Genomic DNA, 13,569 nt, shown 5'->3' with positions numbered 1-13,569 from the left:
ACATCCAGAAGTACTCCACAGAAGCGTCACTGAACAAGAACAGCTTTGAACCAAAGGAGACATATGTTTGCATGAAAGAAATGTTTCAAGGTTCATTGTAAATGAGATGTGAAGAGAAAAGGGTTCAAGAGTTGCTAAGATAAGGCTTTAAAAAGAAAGGATAGTTTGGGGTTGGAGTGGAGAAAATTAGAAAAACGAGAAAAAGGCCAAAAGACAGAGCAGAACAATTCAATGAGATCGCAGTTGATCTCACAGACAGTTAGCTGGCTCAAATGATTTGTCAATAGAAATGTCAAAGCAGAATGGCTAATAACAAGCATCACTTGACATACACAATGCACAGTCTCACCTCACTATTCTACAGTGAAGTGAGCTGGACTTTAATATGCTATGCAAATATGGCTACCCTGACAAAACAGCAGTAGTTTCCCATCCATAATTGTCCTTTAACTGGGTGGCTTGCCAGGAAATTTCAGAGGGCAGTTAAAAGTCAACCATATGCACATGGTCTGAAATTACATGTAGGCCAGACCAATTAAGGACAGAAGCTTTTGTTTCCTAAATAACACGAGTGACCCAGATAAGATTTTAGAAACAATCAATGGCAGTTATCATGTTCACCATTACTAATATGAGCCTGGTCTCCCAGATTAGTTGAGTAACACCTCCCCAATTCCAAATACAAAATAGATATCTAATGTGCTTTCGCTTAGCAACTTCCCTAAGTTATTACAGGCCATTCTATTATAACACGCATTTCATTACTGTGAATTCGCTGTAATGCGATTGACGAATTTGTTTCTAAAGCGTGAACTTTTAAAGCACGTCTTGGCTTTAATGCAGTTAAAAGGTATTATTACGAGATTTTTTTATAACACTGCATTGCACGAGAAGAGAACGACCACATTATAGCAGAACCGACTGTACAGCAAAGTGCTTCCCAAACACAAAGGCATACAGTTCCCAAAAGCAGCCCGGCTGTCCCCTCCAACAAGTCTCTCACTCCTTAAGTTGGCCAGAATGCAACATCATGATTCCCAGAGATCCATAGTCTCTCTGGATATGTTCTTAAATTTACTTATTCAGTAAACACAGGCGCTTCCATGGGTCACTCTAAACAAAGGACACTTATGGTGCAGTGGTAGTGTTGCTCTGAGGCAGGAGGCCCAGGTTAAAGTGCCACCTGCTCCAGAGGTATGCCACAACGCATTTGAGTATATTTTAACAAAACTAAACATTAAGAAGAATCACAGAAGCAGATAGCTCCAGAGGGAAGGAGATTTACAGCTCTTGTCAGCAGTTGAAATTCCATGTTTGGCCAGAGCCAAGTTAAATAGAGAAAGTGCAGATACACCTGAACTCTGCAGTGATAAGTCTTGCCAGTGTGACTACTGTATAAATAGACCAGCATATATCACAGCAGAGGTCAATTTCATGAACAGATGGATTTGTTCAACCTCATCAATGGTTGCTGTTCTACAAGTGAAAGCTCCTAGTGGTCACAAAGACAGCACCTGAGAGTTTGAAGCACAGATTAACAAGGCAATAATTGCCCAAACAAACTAAAAAAAATTTCCTGATTTGGAGATGGCAGTGCTGGACTGGGGTGTACAAAGTTAAAAAATCATACAACCAGGTTATGGTTCAACAGGTTTAATTGGAAGCACTAGCTTTCGGAGCACTGCTCCTTCATCAGGTGGTTGTGGAGAAAAAGATCATGGGACACAATTTATAGCAAGTGTTCCTATCACTGTACAACTTGACCATCCAGCTTAAAAGTTGACATATCCAGACTATTACAAGAAATTTAGCATTCTTCCATTCTCCTTCTGCCTCATATCACTCTTACCCAATCCACAGGGACAATCGGCTACTTTGTGCAAGATCATCATATTTCCAAATGTTAACTTACCTCACCCTTACCAGATTGTGGGTTCAAACCCATTCCAAGGCTGTGGCACATGAACTAATCAACACTCCATGTAGTTTAATAACTGGAGTGATGCCTTTAGGAATTACTTGCTCCTGGTTGGGCCAACCCTGACAGCAAAGATTATTGGGGGCTCGATCAAGTGGGGCCCAAAAGAGGTCTTCAACTGCCAAACAGATGAACAAAAACTATGCATCAGACCAGATGCAAATAGAGAATAAGACTGTGGTGGCAAGGTGGTTTAACACATCAAAATTTGATCACTAACATTGAAATGATAGCATTCCTCATTAAACAAAGTCACCTGCAGTATTCTACCAGGGCAGTACAGCTGCACCCGAGTTACCATCCTTCAGATGAGATGTTAAGCCTAGGTCCTAGTTCTGGTGGTGCAAGAAGATATTAACAAAGTTCTGTGGGACAACTTAAAGATGAGGGAATTTTTTTAGTGCACTAGCCAACATTTCTTTATCCATATTGTTAAAATATGGCTTGTCAGATCTCCCAGTGCACAAAGGACCACAGCAATTAAAACTCAGACATTCCAAAGATTAAAAATAGCAAAATTCCATGTGTTAATTCAATTAGCAGCTAGACCCTTGCATGAATTTCTGAATTATTCCAGAACCTTCACCTCCAAACTACACAGATACTGCATTCACAACACTTGGTGTGTTACTGATTGTATAATTTACTGTTATGACTAGCTACTTCTCGTACTCAAAAAAAAATCACAAATGTTTTAAGTAGGATTAAAAGACGACAGACACACACCAGGCCTGTCAGCATCTGTAAAGAGAATTCATTTTAATGTTTTGAGTATGATTAGCTATCGATCCCTTGCACTTTAAACAAGTCATCAGATTTCAGCAGCCCTACTGCATAATCTCAATAATTTCATCTTTGCCTAACATTTCCTTTCAGACAGAGCTCTGCTAATCATTCTCCTAAAATGGTCCAAAATCTCTTGTGTTCAGGATAAGCAAACAATTACCAAGATCTAATAATATCATTGGAGTGCTAGTCTTCTCTAATCTTAACTGGATACCGTCACCTTATGTACTTTTCCAAATCTTCCTGAAAGGAATGAAATATTTGATAGATAGCAGCCAGTTTGAGGGAGAGCAGCGATGGGGGCAGGAGATAAATTCAACCTATTCTGAAGAAATACTTGGCTCAAGTTTGGAACAGGGCTCCTGTTTGAGAGTTTATACTGATTTAATTAAACAGAAATCAGAGGTTTCCTGCTGACGATTACTTACATATTGTGCCCCAAAAAAGTAGTGTCAAATACGATGTGCTAATCTTGCAAACCAGGGAGAAATAGGTCATGACTCAACCAAATAATTTCCAAAGCTCTCCGTAAGTGGGACTTCCTTAAGCCTAAGCCTATTGTGGACAAACTGATGCATTGATTATTCAATAACTTCAGAGTTATCGTACCAAGATAGGGACCTGTATCTGAAATGATTAATGAGATTTATCTTTTCACAAACCCATTTATTGCACTTTAGTACACATTTCAAAGATAACTATTCTTTTTTAAGCTCCTTCACAAGTTTTGTTTCTTTCAAAACACAAAGCCAGCTCAAGTAAAAGCAAAATGTGAAATGGAAACAGAAAACAACGAAATGCAGCAGGTCCAGCACTGATGGTGGAGAAATAAACAGCGTTAATGTTATGTCGAATATGACCCATGCAGTCAAATTAGACTTGAAATGTGAATGCCGTTTCTCTCCCTTCAGATGCTGTCAGACCTGCTGATTCTCTCCAGCACTTTGCTTCTCTTTTAAAAGAGCTTGACAACTGACATCTAGCACTTCTTTTTTCATCGCTCATTCACATTTATAAGGTTAAGCCTCTGTAAGGAAGGATTTATCAACTATCACAAGCCCATTTACATTGGTGGTTGGATTTAGTTCCACTTGTCGGAAATAGAATACACAGAATTATGTGGTATAATTAATTCTGAAAAAACAAATAACTACAGATGCTAGAAATCAGAAACAAAAACAGAAATTGTTGGAAAAACTCAGCAGGTCTGACCGCATCTGTGAAGAGAAAGCAGAGTTAATGTTTCAGGTCCAATTATCCTAAAATTTCTCATTTTGTTTGTGCATGTTGAATAACTGTCAAGTCAGAGAGCTAGCAGACTGACTGTGTGGAGTTTCCTCCGAGTGCTCCGGTTTCCTCCCACAGTCCAAAGATGTGCAGGTAAGGTGAATTGGCCATGCTAAATTGCCCGTAGTGTTAGGAAAGGGGTAAATGTAGGGGTATGGGTGGGTTGCGCTTCGGCGGGGCGGTGTGGACTTGTTGGGCCGAAGGGCCTGTTTCCACACTGTAAGTAATCTAATCTAATCTAATCAAGATAATTTTAATGCATTTGCCCAAGAGCAGTTTTTAAAGACACAAAATAGAGTCTCCTTTTAGCAGGGTATACTTTTAAGATGGTGCTACAGTATCCAATTTCACATCAGCTCTATTCAGACATAACAGTATAAATAGCAGTGCAGAGAAAGCTCACAATTGATTCCTGAGTTGAAGTGGATATCTTATAAATAAATGTTGCATAGCTTAGGTTTGAGCTATACACAAGAGTTTAGAAGAACAAGAGTTCATCTCATTGAAACATACAAGATCCAGAGTGGGATTTACAGTTGTTGCTGAAAGAAAGTTGCTGCTTGTAGGAGAGACCAGAACTACGGAACACAGTTTAAAAATGAGTCTCTAATTTAACATGGAGATAAAGAACCATTTTCTCTCGGATAGTCAGAAGTCTGTGGAAAACTCCAAGTGGAGGAGGCTCGGACATGACCTCCTTGTTAGTCAAGAATCCAACTGGCATTGGGGGAAAATCAGGAAAGAGCAGTGGAGGCCATCAGATTTGCCATACCATGTATTTTATCAAATGCTGGAGTAGGCTTCAAGGTAGAATAGTCTATTCCTGCTTCAAATTTGTATGCTCAAGAACTTGTATTCAAGAATGCTGTACTTAAATTCTACAATGCAGGCTAATTTGAATATTTATAGTCAAAAGCCAGAAAACAAACCTTTAACAGTTTTCAGTCAAATTGCTAGAAATACACTGACGTGTGTATAAATTTGCATCCATTAGAACTGAAAGCACTAAGATTGTCAGGATTGAGATCGTTATTTTGAACTTGATTTACACCGGAGGAGAGTATAGTATCATGAGTTATATAACATTGTTACTGATAACAGTGAGACTGCATCAGGAACAATTAGAGAGGGCATGCCACACCATAAGGTTTAGATGCATGCTCCAATTGATATGAAACATAAAACATATCAGTACTGCACAGGAACTAGCGTTTCGGCCCACCATGTCTGTGCTAACCAAGATGCCATTCTAAACTAATCCCATGTGCCTGCAAATGGTCCTATTCTTCCACTTCTGCCAGTTCAAATGACTCAAACCTTGCTAACATATCTGCTTCTATAATGTCTCCTGACAGCTCATTCCAGACATTATATCAACTTCCTGATATGAAGAGGTGCCTCTGATTCATGTAGACTGTTCTTTCTAAACATCTGAGACTGTGAAGTACCAATAAACCAGCCATTACGAGGCATAAGCAAAACAGCTGAAGTATTAGGAGGGGTAGATAGGACTCTATGAGACCTTGCACTGTATAGTACCTGGTGCTATTCTTAGAAAGCCTGTTGATCATGTTTGATATGAACAAATTGATCTTCCAGTACAAGAGCAAGTTTAAACCATTAGCTTACTACACACCAATTTTTACTATGCACACAGACTTTCAGCTGGGTGAAGCTGAGCACTATTTGAATTGAAGGCAATCCAATAGGACATGAAGGTGCAATGGAAGCTTGCAACTTTCTTTGCATTGGTTACATAATGTAGCCTTTTAAGGACAGTATCAGGGAACTGGAATTAACAAAGAGTTGAGCATACAGCAAATAGGGTTTGGCCCTTGTTGACCCTGTCCCAGAAGTGTTTGAGGACAGTATCAAGGGAACCTTAATTTCAGTTCAAAGAGTTAAGGGAACTTTAGTTCCAGTTTGCTTTCTGTTCTAGACGTAAAGGGAGATTTACTCTGTATTCAGCCCTTGCTGCCCCTGTGATAAGTGTTGATTAAGGGTAATGTCAGGGAAGGTTACTTTCCGCTCACTTGTCTAAAAGAGAAGACATTGCTTTACTCTGTACATAACCTCAAGATGTCCTTATGCCAAGAATGTTTGGCGAGAATGGTGTCATAACAACATTCCTTTCCATTTAATGTTCTTCGGGTAAGGTAGGAAGCTGAGTCTGCATTGAATGCTCTTTGGAAGGTTGGTGCATACCTAATGGGCCAAAAAGCCTCTTTCTGCATTGGAGGGATTCAATGATCACATCTGACTATTTGCTTCTTGAGTAGGCAGGGATGAATTGTACGAGGCGCAGAAGGGAGAAAAAGAGAAGCAAGCACACAGTGCATTCCTGAATTGAGGAATGAGAATCAGCAATAAGCCTACTGAATGGTGGCACAGGCGTGAGGGCTACTTCTGTTCCTATTTCTAATGGTGTTATGGTCTTATCACTATCCGTGTGTGAACAAGATGAACAAAAAGACCTACTCAATTGCGATGATTATGACAAAATTGTCTTTTAATACTCATTGCCCAGTCTTAAATGAAGAAATACCATCTGGATGAATCACAAATGCACTGCATACAAGTCAAGTTCTGCAGATCTTTAAGAAGAATTTGCTGCACAACGCTGATCAGACCATTCAACCCAATCTGTAAAGCCGTTCAGAGAAATACATATGCTGAAGGAAGAGCGACTTTCACTGAAAACCACTGCACTCTGCAGAACAAAATCTCAACCAATGAATTAATTCATACTTCTTTGAATCAAAGAAATGCAGAAACAGGAGTCTATTTCGCACCTTGACTTTCTTCAACCATTCAATAATTGACTTTTATGGCAGCTTCATTTATCTGACTTGGCTACACAATGTTGATCTATTATTAAGCTTAATTCGCATTAAGCTTTCTAAGTCTTGTGGAAATTATGTTCCTGATCCCCACTACTGGACTGAAAAAAATGCTCAATTAAGTGATGTTGACATTGCACACACTTATTTTGGACTCTCCTTCAGAGGAAATTCTTTTAATCGTTTCTATTCCATCAAATCCCTTAACCATTTTTAACAACTTAATTTAAATCACTCGAGGTATATCCAAGGAAATACAGATCCACCTTATGTAACCTGCCTCCATGAGTTCACCAATGCACTATAAATCCACTAAGGCTCAAACATATTTCCAGAGATACCCAGAACTGAGCACAATCCTCCAGATGCTGAACAGATCGACCAAAGCTCCATTCAACTGAATCACTTCCACACTTTTGCAATCAGCCACTTCAACAGAAGGGGCTACTTTTCCAATAGCGTTCTTTATTCTTATGGTTATAGGAATAAGATATTAGCTTGACATAGAAAAAAAGCTACAGGAGCTCCAATTCAACACTTTTGATTACTGTTATCATAAACCTACTCCAAGATCCTCTTTCAGCTGCATCTAATGGTCCATAAGGAATAAGCTAAAGGCTTATTTTTTAAAAATCAATAATGCTATTGATTCCTCATATCTTTAACTACCTAGACTGATTGCTGATATGCAAGCTTTACTTCCCTAAACCAATCAAATGTTAAACCCTTGTGAATAAAAATAAGGCAGATCATGTACAAATAATAACCTCAATATCACATGATGATGTTTGTTCAATTCATAAGCTTACATAATGTTTGGGGTCAACAACAATTAAAGCATTCTACCTAAAATTGGCTGTTCTACTTTTAAGGCCACAGGGAGCACAGAGGGAGATTTATTATATCAAGGATAACATCTGTAATGGAATAAGCAAACAGAAACACAGCAAATAGAAGGAATAAATATATGAAGAAGCTTTTTTTTTTAAAATAAATGCTTCTGGGAAACAGCAGAGAAAGTGGGACCAAGCAGATAGGGAAAAGCCTCTGAGACATATAAATTGCAGCTGACAAACTTTCACTGCTCAGAAATTCCTCTCCAAACACTGCCTAAATGCTACTAAATTAAGAATCACACAACACCAGGTTACAGTTCAACAGATGATAAGACATAGAAGAAACAGACCATTCGGACTAAGTCCACTCCACCCTTCAATAAACTTATGGATTATTTGATAATCTGCAATTCCACTTTCCTGGCTGTTTTCACATATCCTTCTATTTTCTTACCGAACACAAATTCATTTCTGCTTTGAATATGATGAGCTTTCCAGCCCTGACAACCTTATGGTAAAGAATTCCACAGACTCACTACCTTGAGAAGAAATTCCTCCTAATTGGATTCAAATGAGCGATCTCTTACCCCTAGTTTATGCCCTCTGGCCCTAGACTTTATCACGGAGGTGAATCAACTTCTCAGCATCTGTCAAGGCCTCGAAGAATTCTTTATATTTCAATTAGGTTTCCTCTCATTCTTTTAAACACTAATGAACAGAAGAGTAACTTTTTCAACCTCTCATAAGAAAATCCCTCCATACAGAATTAACAGTGAACGTTCTCTGAACTACCTCAAATATCAGTACATTTTTCCTTAGATAAAGGGATCAAAGTCTTCATGGTACTTCAGGCTTGATTTTCGGTATAAGTTTAGCAAGACCTCTCAATTTTTACACACTGTTCCATGAGAAATAAAGGTCACCAGCACTCTGCCTTCACTATTACCTGCTGAGCTCAGCCTCTCCATTTATATGAATTCATTTTAAATAAATCAGCCACCAGAAGAATAATTCCACATGAATAACAGTAGAAATAGGCAAGCAAATGCAAGAACCATGAACTCATCACAAAGCAGGCTCCAGAACAGAATCCAACATTAAACACAAGTCCATAGTAGATCCGCATGGTTCCTTCATGTGGGTGAAAAGAAAGGATTGGGGGGAGAGGGGGCAGACAGGGCGAAAATCTGGCAAATCAGATCTTGACCATCATTAAATTGGCTGGCGGAATCAAGGGTGACCCATGCAGAAAGGAATCTGAACCACTAACTCAGAGTAGGTGACAACATCAGGTTCCCATCCATTCAGTCCTGATAAAGGGTTTTTCCCCGAAACGTTGATTTTCCCGCTCCTCGGATGCTGCCAGACCTGCTGTGCTTTTCCAGCACCATTCTAATCTAGACTCCCATCCATTAAAGATATTAATAAACCATTTGTTGCAACAATGCATGCAAGATTATTTCTTAGGAGGAGCTCGTAGTTACTAAACGCAATGGTGCAAACTTGGGGCTGCTAGTCAAGAAAATAAAAGTAACTAAGGGCCTGACCCCAGTTTACTGAGCAAGCTACTTTCAGTTAAGGCAGCATCTACAAAGACAATGATGGATTTGGCAAGTAAACAGAGACAGCAAATTCTTCTTAAAAAAAAAGCCAAGATTCCCACTCTTAGGTGATTCCCCACTTGGCTGGACAAATGCAGCTCCAACAACACAAGAAGCTCAACATCACCCACGGCAAAGCAACCTGCTTTGGATGGATGGAACCTTATCCACCACCTTCAATATTTACTCTCCTCTGCAAAAATGTACTAAAGGCAGCATAACACTGACTACAAGATGCAATGCAGTAACTGGTTGAGACTCTTTTGACACCCCTTTCCACATTGCAACTCTACCACCCTAGAAGGACAAGGACAGCAGATCCATAGGAACACTACCACCTGCAACTTCCATCCAAGACCACTCACTATCGAGACTTAGAAGTGTCATTGGGTCAAAATCCTATAATTCTATTCCAACAGCAGTGTGCACACCTACTCCACATGCATTGCAGTAGTTCAACAATGCAAGAGTAGGTGGAGATAGATCCCAAAGAGATAGAAAAACAGTTGGATAGACAAAGGAATGGTTAAAGGTCAGTTTGGGGAATGAATAGCTGCTGATAGGGACAATTAGTGGCCGACAATGTGTGCGATAGCAGCCCACATAATAACAAGGCTTGGCATATAGGAGTGAGGGAAAAACTTTGGGAAAGGTGTTCAAGCTCTAAAATTGTTGAACTTGATATGAAGTCCAGCAGACTGCAGGGTCCCCAAGCAGAATACGAGGTGCTCATTAACCCATTTCCTATGGCCAATCCACTTAATCTGCACATTTTTGGACGGGGGAGGAAACCAGACCACCTGGAGCGAACTCATGCAGAGGGAAAACAAGCAACCTCCTCACAGACAGAAATCTGAAGGTGAAATCAAATAGGCTCCTGGTGCTGTAAAGCAGCAATGCTAACCACTGTGCCACCCCATATTATGAAAGAGATAAATTACTTATTTCCGCAGCAAAATTATCAAAATTTTAAAATCAAAACGGCAAGATGGGAGGCTGATTGAACAAAGGCACTTTCAAAATGTTGGGATTTATGCAGGTTTAAGAAAAAGGCCCTGCAAAGAGGTGACGCAGAACGGGGCCTGCAAGCTGTAGTCTAGCAGTTCAGCGTAGGCAGATTGGGAATATTGAAACCTCTGCAAACACTACCCAGCACTGTCCCAGGGAACTTCCTGCAAACAACACCAGGCCCTTGCATGTACTGATATAGCAGGTTACATTACAAGGACAGGATACATAAACTTGGCTTGAATTCCTTTCTTTATAGAAGAAAGGAGGTGAGCTGATTTAAAATGCAAGGAAGATTTGACATAGTAGTTGACCAGAAATCATTTCCTATGACAGGGAAAATCAAGAGCAAAGAGGGAGAAATGCTTATATTAGAACAAAGTACTTAAGAGCTCATCAGGAAACCCTTTTCTAGACAGTTACATTGGAAATCCAAAATTGTCTGTATAACGTTCTGATTATTAGATTGCATTCAGGAAGGGTATTAATGAACAACAGGTAAATAGAATCAAGGTTCAGATCAGTCATGATCTAACAGGCCCAATATCCTGAATGGATTATTTAATTTCTACATGGTCCCTAGCATCTGGTTTCAGGTAGTCGCACTATCGAAATTGCTGCCCATTTGGAAATGAAGCAAACACAACCAAAACAATTTTGAATTCACTAATCAATACCTTTAGTATCATCAGTTACTGTCACATCCCCTGATAGAGTCCCACAGCACGGAGAAGGTCCTTTGGCCCAAACTGGTCCATGCCAACCAAAATATCCATCCACTCTAACCCCATTTCCCTGAACTTGGCCTTCTAACCCTTTCTTATCCATGTATTTGTCCAAATGTCTTTTAAATGTTGTTAATGTACCCACCTCAACCACTCTCACTGGCACTTCATTCCACGTGTGTACCACCCTCTGTGCAAAAACGTTGCCCCTCGTTCCCTTTAATTCTTTCCCCTCTAACCTTAAAGTCTCGTCCTCAATTCCCTAACTCTGGGGAAAAAATTGAATGCATTCACCCTATCCATGCCTCTCATGATCTTACACACTTCTCTAAGATCCTGCCCTCAGTCTCCTATGCTCTAAAGTAAAAGGTCCTAGGTTGTTCAACCTCTCCCTATAACTCAGGCCCTTGAGTCTTAGCAATATCCTTGTAAATTTCTTCTGCCCTCTTTCCAGTTTAATAACATCCTTCCTATAGCAATGTGACCAAAACTGAACACAACACTTCACGTGAGGATTCAACAATATCCTGTACAATTACAACATAACTTCTGAACTTCTCTACTTAATGCCTGACTGATGAAGGCCAGTATGCCAAAAGCCTTCTTCACTGCCCTATCTACCTGGGAATCGACTTTCAGAGAACCATGCACCTGAACTCCAAGGTCCCACCTTTCTACTACACTCCTTAAGGCCCTACCATTCAACATGAAACTCCTACTTTGATTTAACTTGCCAAAATGCAACACCTCATACTTACGTATATTAAACTCCATTTGCCATTTCTCAGCCCATTTCCCCGCTGATCAAGGTCTTGCTGCAATTTGAGAATCTTCCTCACTGTCCACAATACCACCTGTTTTAGCGTCATCTGCAAACTTACTAATTACACCTTGTACATTCTCATCCAAATCATTGATATGGATAACAAACAGCAATGGGCCCAGCACCGACCTGAGGCACTCCTCTATTCAAAAGAAAATCAGGCTCAAAATCAGAGGTCAAATGTTAATGAAGTATGTCACCAAGGATATAAACTCTTGGTAAACTTCCCCTCATGTTCCATTTCCATTAATTTGGATCATAAGGTGAAACTATATTCTGACTGACATCATGTGTCACTCACAAAAAATCGGACTAAACAAAAACTTGGCATTAATCCTCAGTACTTCCAGGAACCAGTGACAGCAGAACTAAAACACTTTATGGCAGGCTTCCAGGAATTTATTTCTAAAGTCTCCTTCTGAAGCCTCCTGCTTCAGTGGCAAAAAACTAAACCTACAACTTTAGCAACAGACAGGACAGACATTACACTCTGTGGACAGCAAAGAAGGTTACCTCAGAGTAAATGGAATCTTGATCAGATGGGGCGAAGAGTGTCCCCTCCCCTCCCTTCCCCTCCCCCTCTCCTCCCCTCCCCTCCCCCTCTCTTCCCCTCCCCTCCCCCTCTCTTCCCTTCCCCTCCCCCTCCCCCTCTCTTCCCATCCCCCTCTCTTCCCCTACCCTCCCCCTCTCTTCCCCTACCCTCCCCATCCCCCTCTCTTCCCCTCTCCCTTCCCTTCCCCCTCTCTTCCCCTCCCCCTTCCCTTCCCCCTCTCTTCCCCTCCCCCTTCCCTTCCCCCCTCTTCCCCTCGCCCCCCTCCCATCCCCCTCTCTTCCCCTCCCCTCCCCTCTCTTCCCCTCCCCTCCCCCTCTCTTCTCTTCCCCTCCCCTCCCCCTCTCTTCTCTTCCCCTCCCCTCCCTTCCCCTCCCCTCCCCCTCTCTTCCCCTCCCCTCCCCCTCTCTTCTCTTCCCCTCCCCTCCCCCTCTCCTCTTCTCTTCCCCTCCCCTCCCCCTCTCCTCTTCTCTTCCCCTCCCCTCCCCCTCTCTTCTCTTCTCCTCCCCTCCCCTCCCCCTCTCTTCTCTTCTCCTCCCCTCCCCCTCTCTTCTCTTCTCTTCTCTTCCCCTCCCCTCCCCCTCTCTTCTCTTCTCTTCTCTTCCCCTCCCCTCCCCCTCTCTTCTCTTCTCTTCCCCTCCCCTCCCCCTCTCTTCTCTTCCCCTCTCCCTCCCCTCCCCCTCTCTTCTCTTCTCTTCCCCTCCCCCTCTCTTCCCCTCCCCTCCCCCTCTCTTCCCCTCCCCGCCCCCTCTCTACCCCTCCCCGCCCCCTCTCCACCCCTCCCCGCCCCCTCTCTACCCCTCCCCTCCCCCTCTCTACCTCTCCCCTCCCCCTCTCTCTCCCTCCCCCTCTCCCTCCCTCCCCCTCTCTCTCCCTCCCCCTCTCCCTCCCTCCCCCTCTCCCTCCCTCCCCCTCTCCCTCCCCCCTCCCCCTCTCCTCTCTCCCCCACTCCCTCCCCCCTCCCCCTCTCCTCTCTCCCCCTCTCCCTCCCCCCTCTCCCTCTCCCTCCCTCTCCTCTCCTCCCCCACTCCCTCCCCTCTCCTCTCTCCCCACTCCTCCCCTCCCCCTCTCCTCTCTCCCCCACTCCCTCCCCCCTCCCCCTCTCCTCTCTCCCCACTGCCCTCCCCCCTCCCCC

General features: G+C 42.3%; 1 protein-coding gene across 2 annotated transcripts in view; it reads right to left on the bottom strand.

Moving 5' to 3' along the window:
• cep350 (centrosomal protein 350) overlaps window positions 1-1,933 on the bottom strand; it is a 142,259-nt gene extending 140,326 nt beyond the window's left edge. For both annotated transcript variants that reach the window (XM_043699939.2, XM_087990930.1), the window contains exon 1: window positions 1,913-1,933. The gene's annotated coding sequence lies outside the window, so the exon portion shown is untranslated. The remainder of the gene's footprint in view (window positions 1-1,912) is intronic.
• Window positions 1,934-13,569: the final 11,636 nt, after the last annotated feature.

Source organism: Chiloscyllium plagiosum, unplaced genomic scaffold (genome assembly GCF_037043375.1).
Source record: "Chiloscyllium plagiosum isolate Xiang-an unplaced genomic scaffold, Cpla_swu_hap1 HiC_scaffold_9, whole genome shotgun sequence".
NCBI lineage: Eukaryota > Metazoa > Chordata > Chondrichthyes > Orectolobiformes > Hemiscylliidae > Chiloscyllium > Chiloscyllium plagiosum.
Note: the sequence above shows the minus strand (reverse complement) of the source record. Positions and strands in the feature narration are given on the sequence as shown.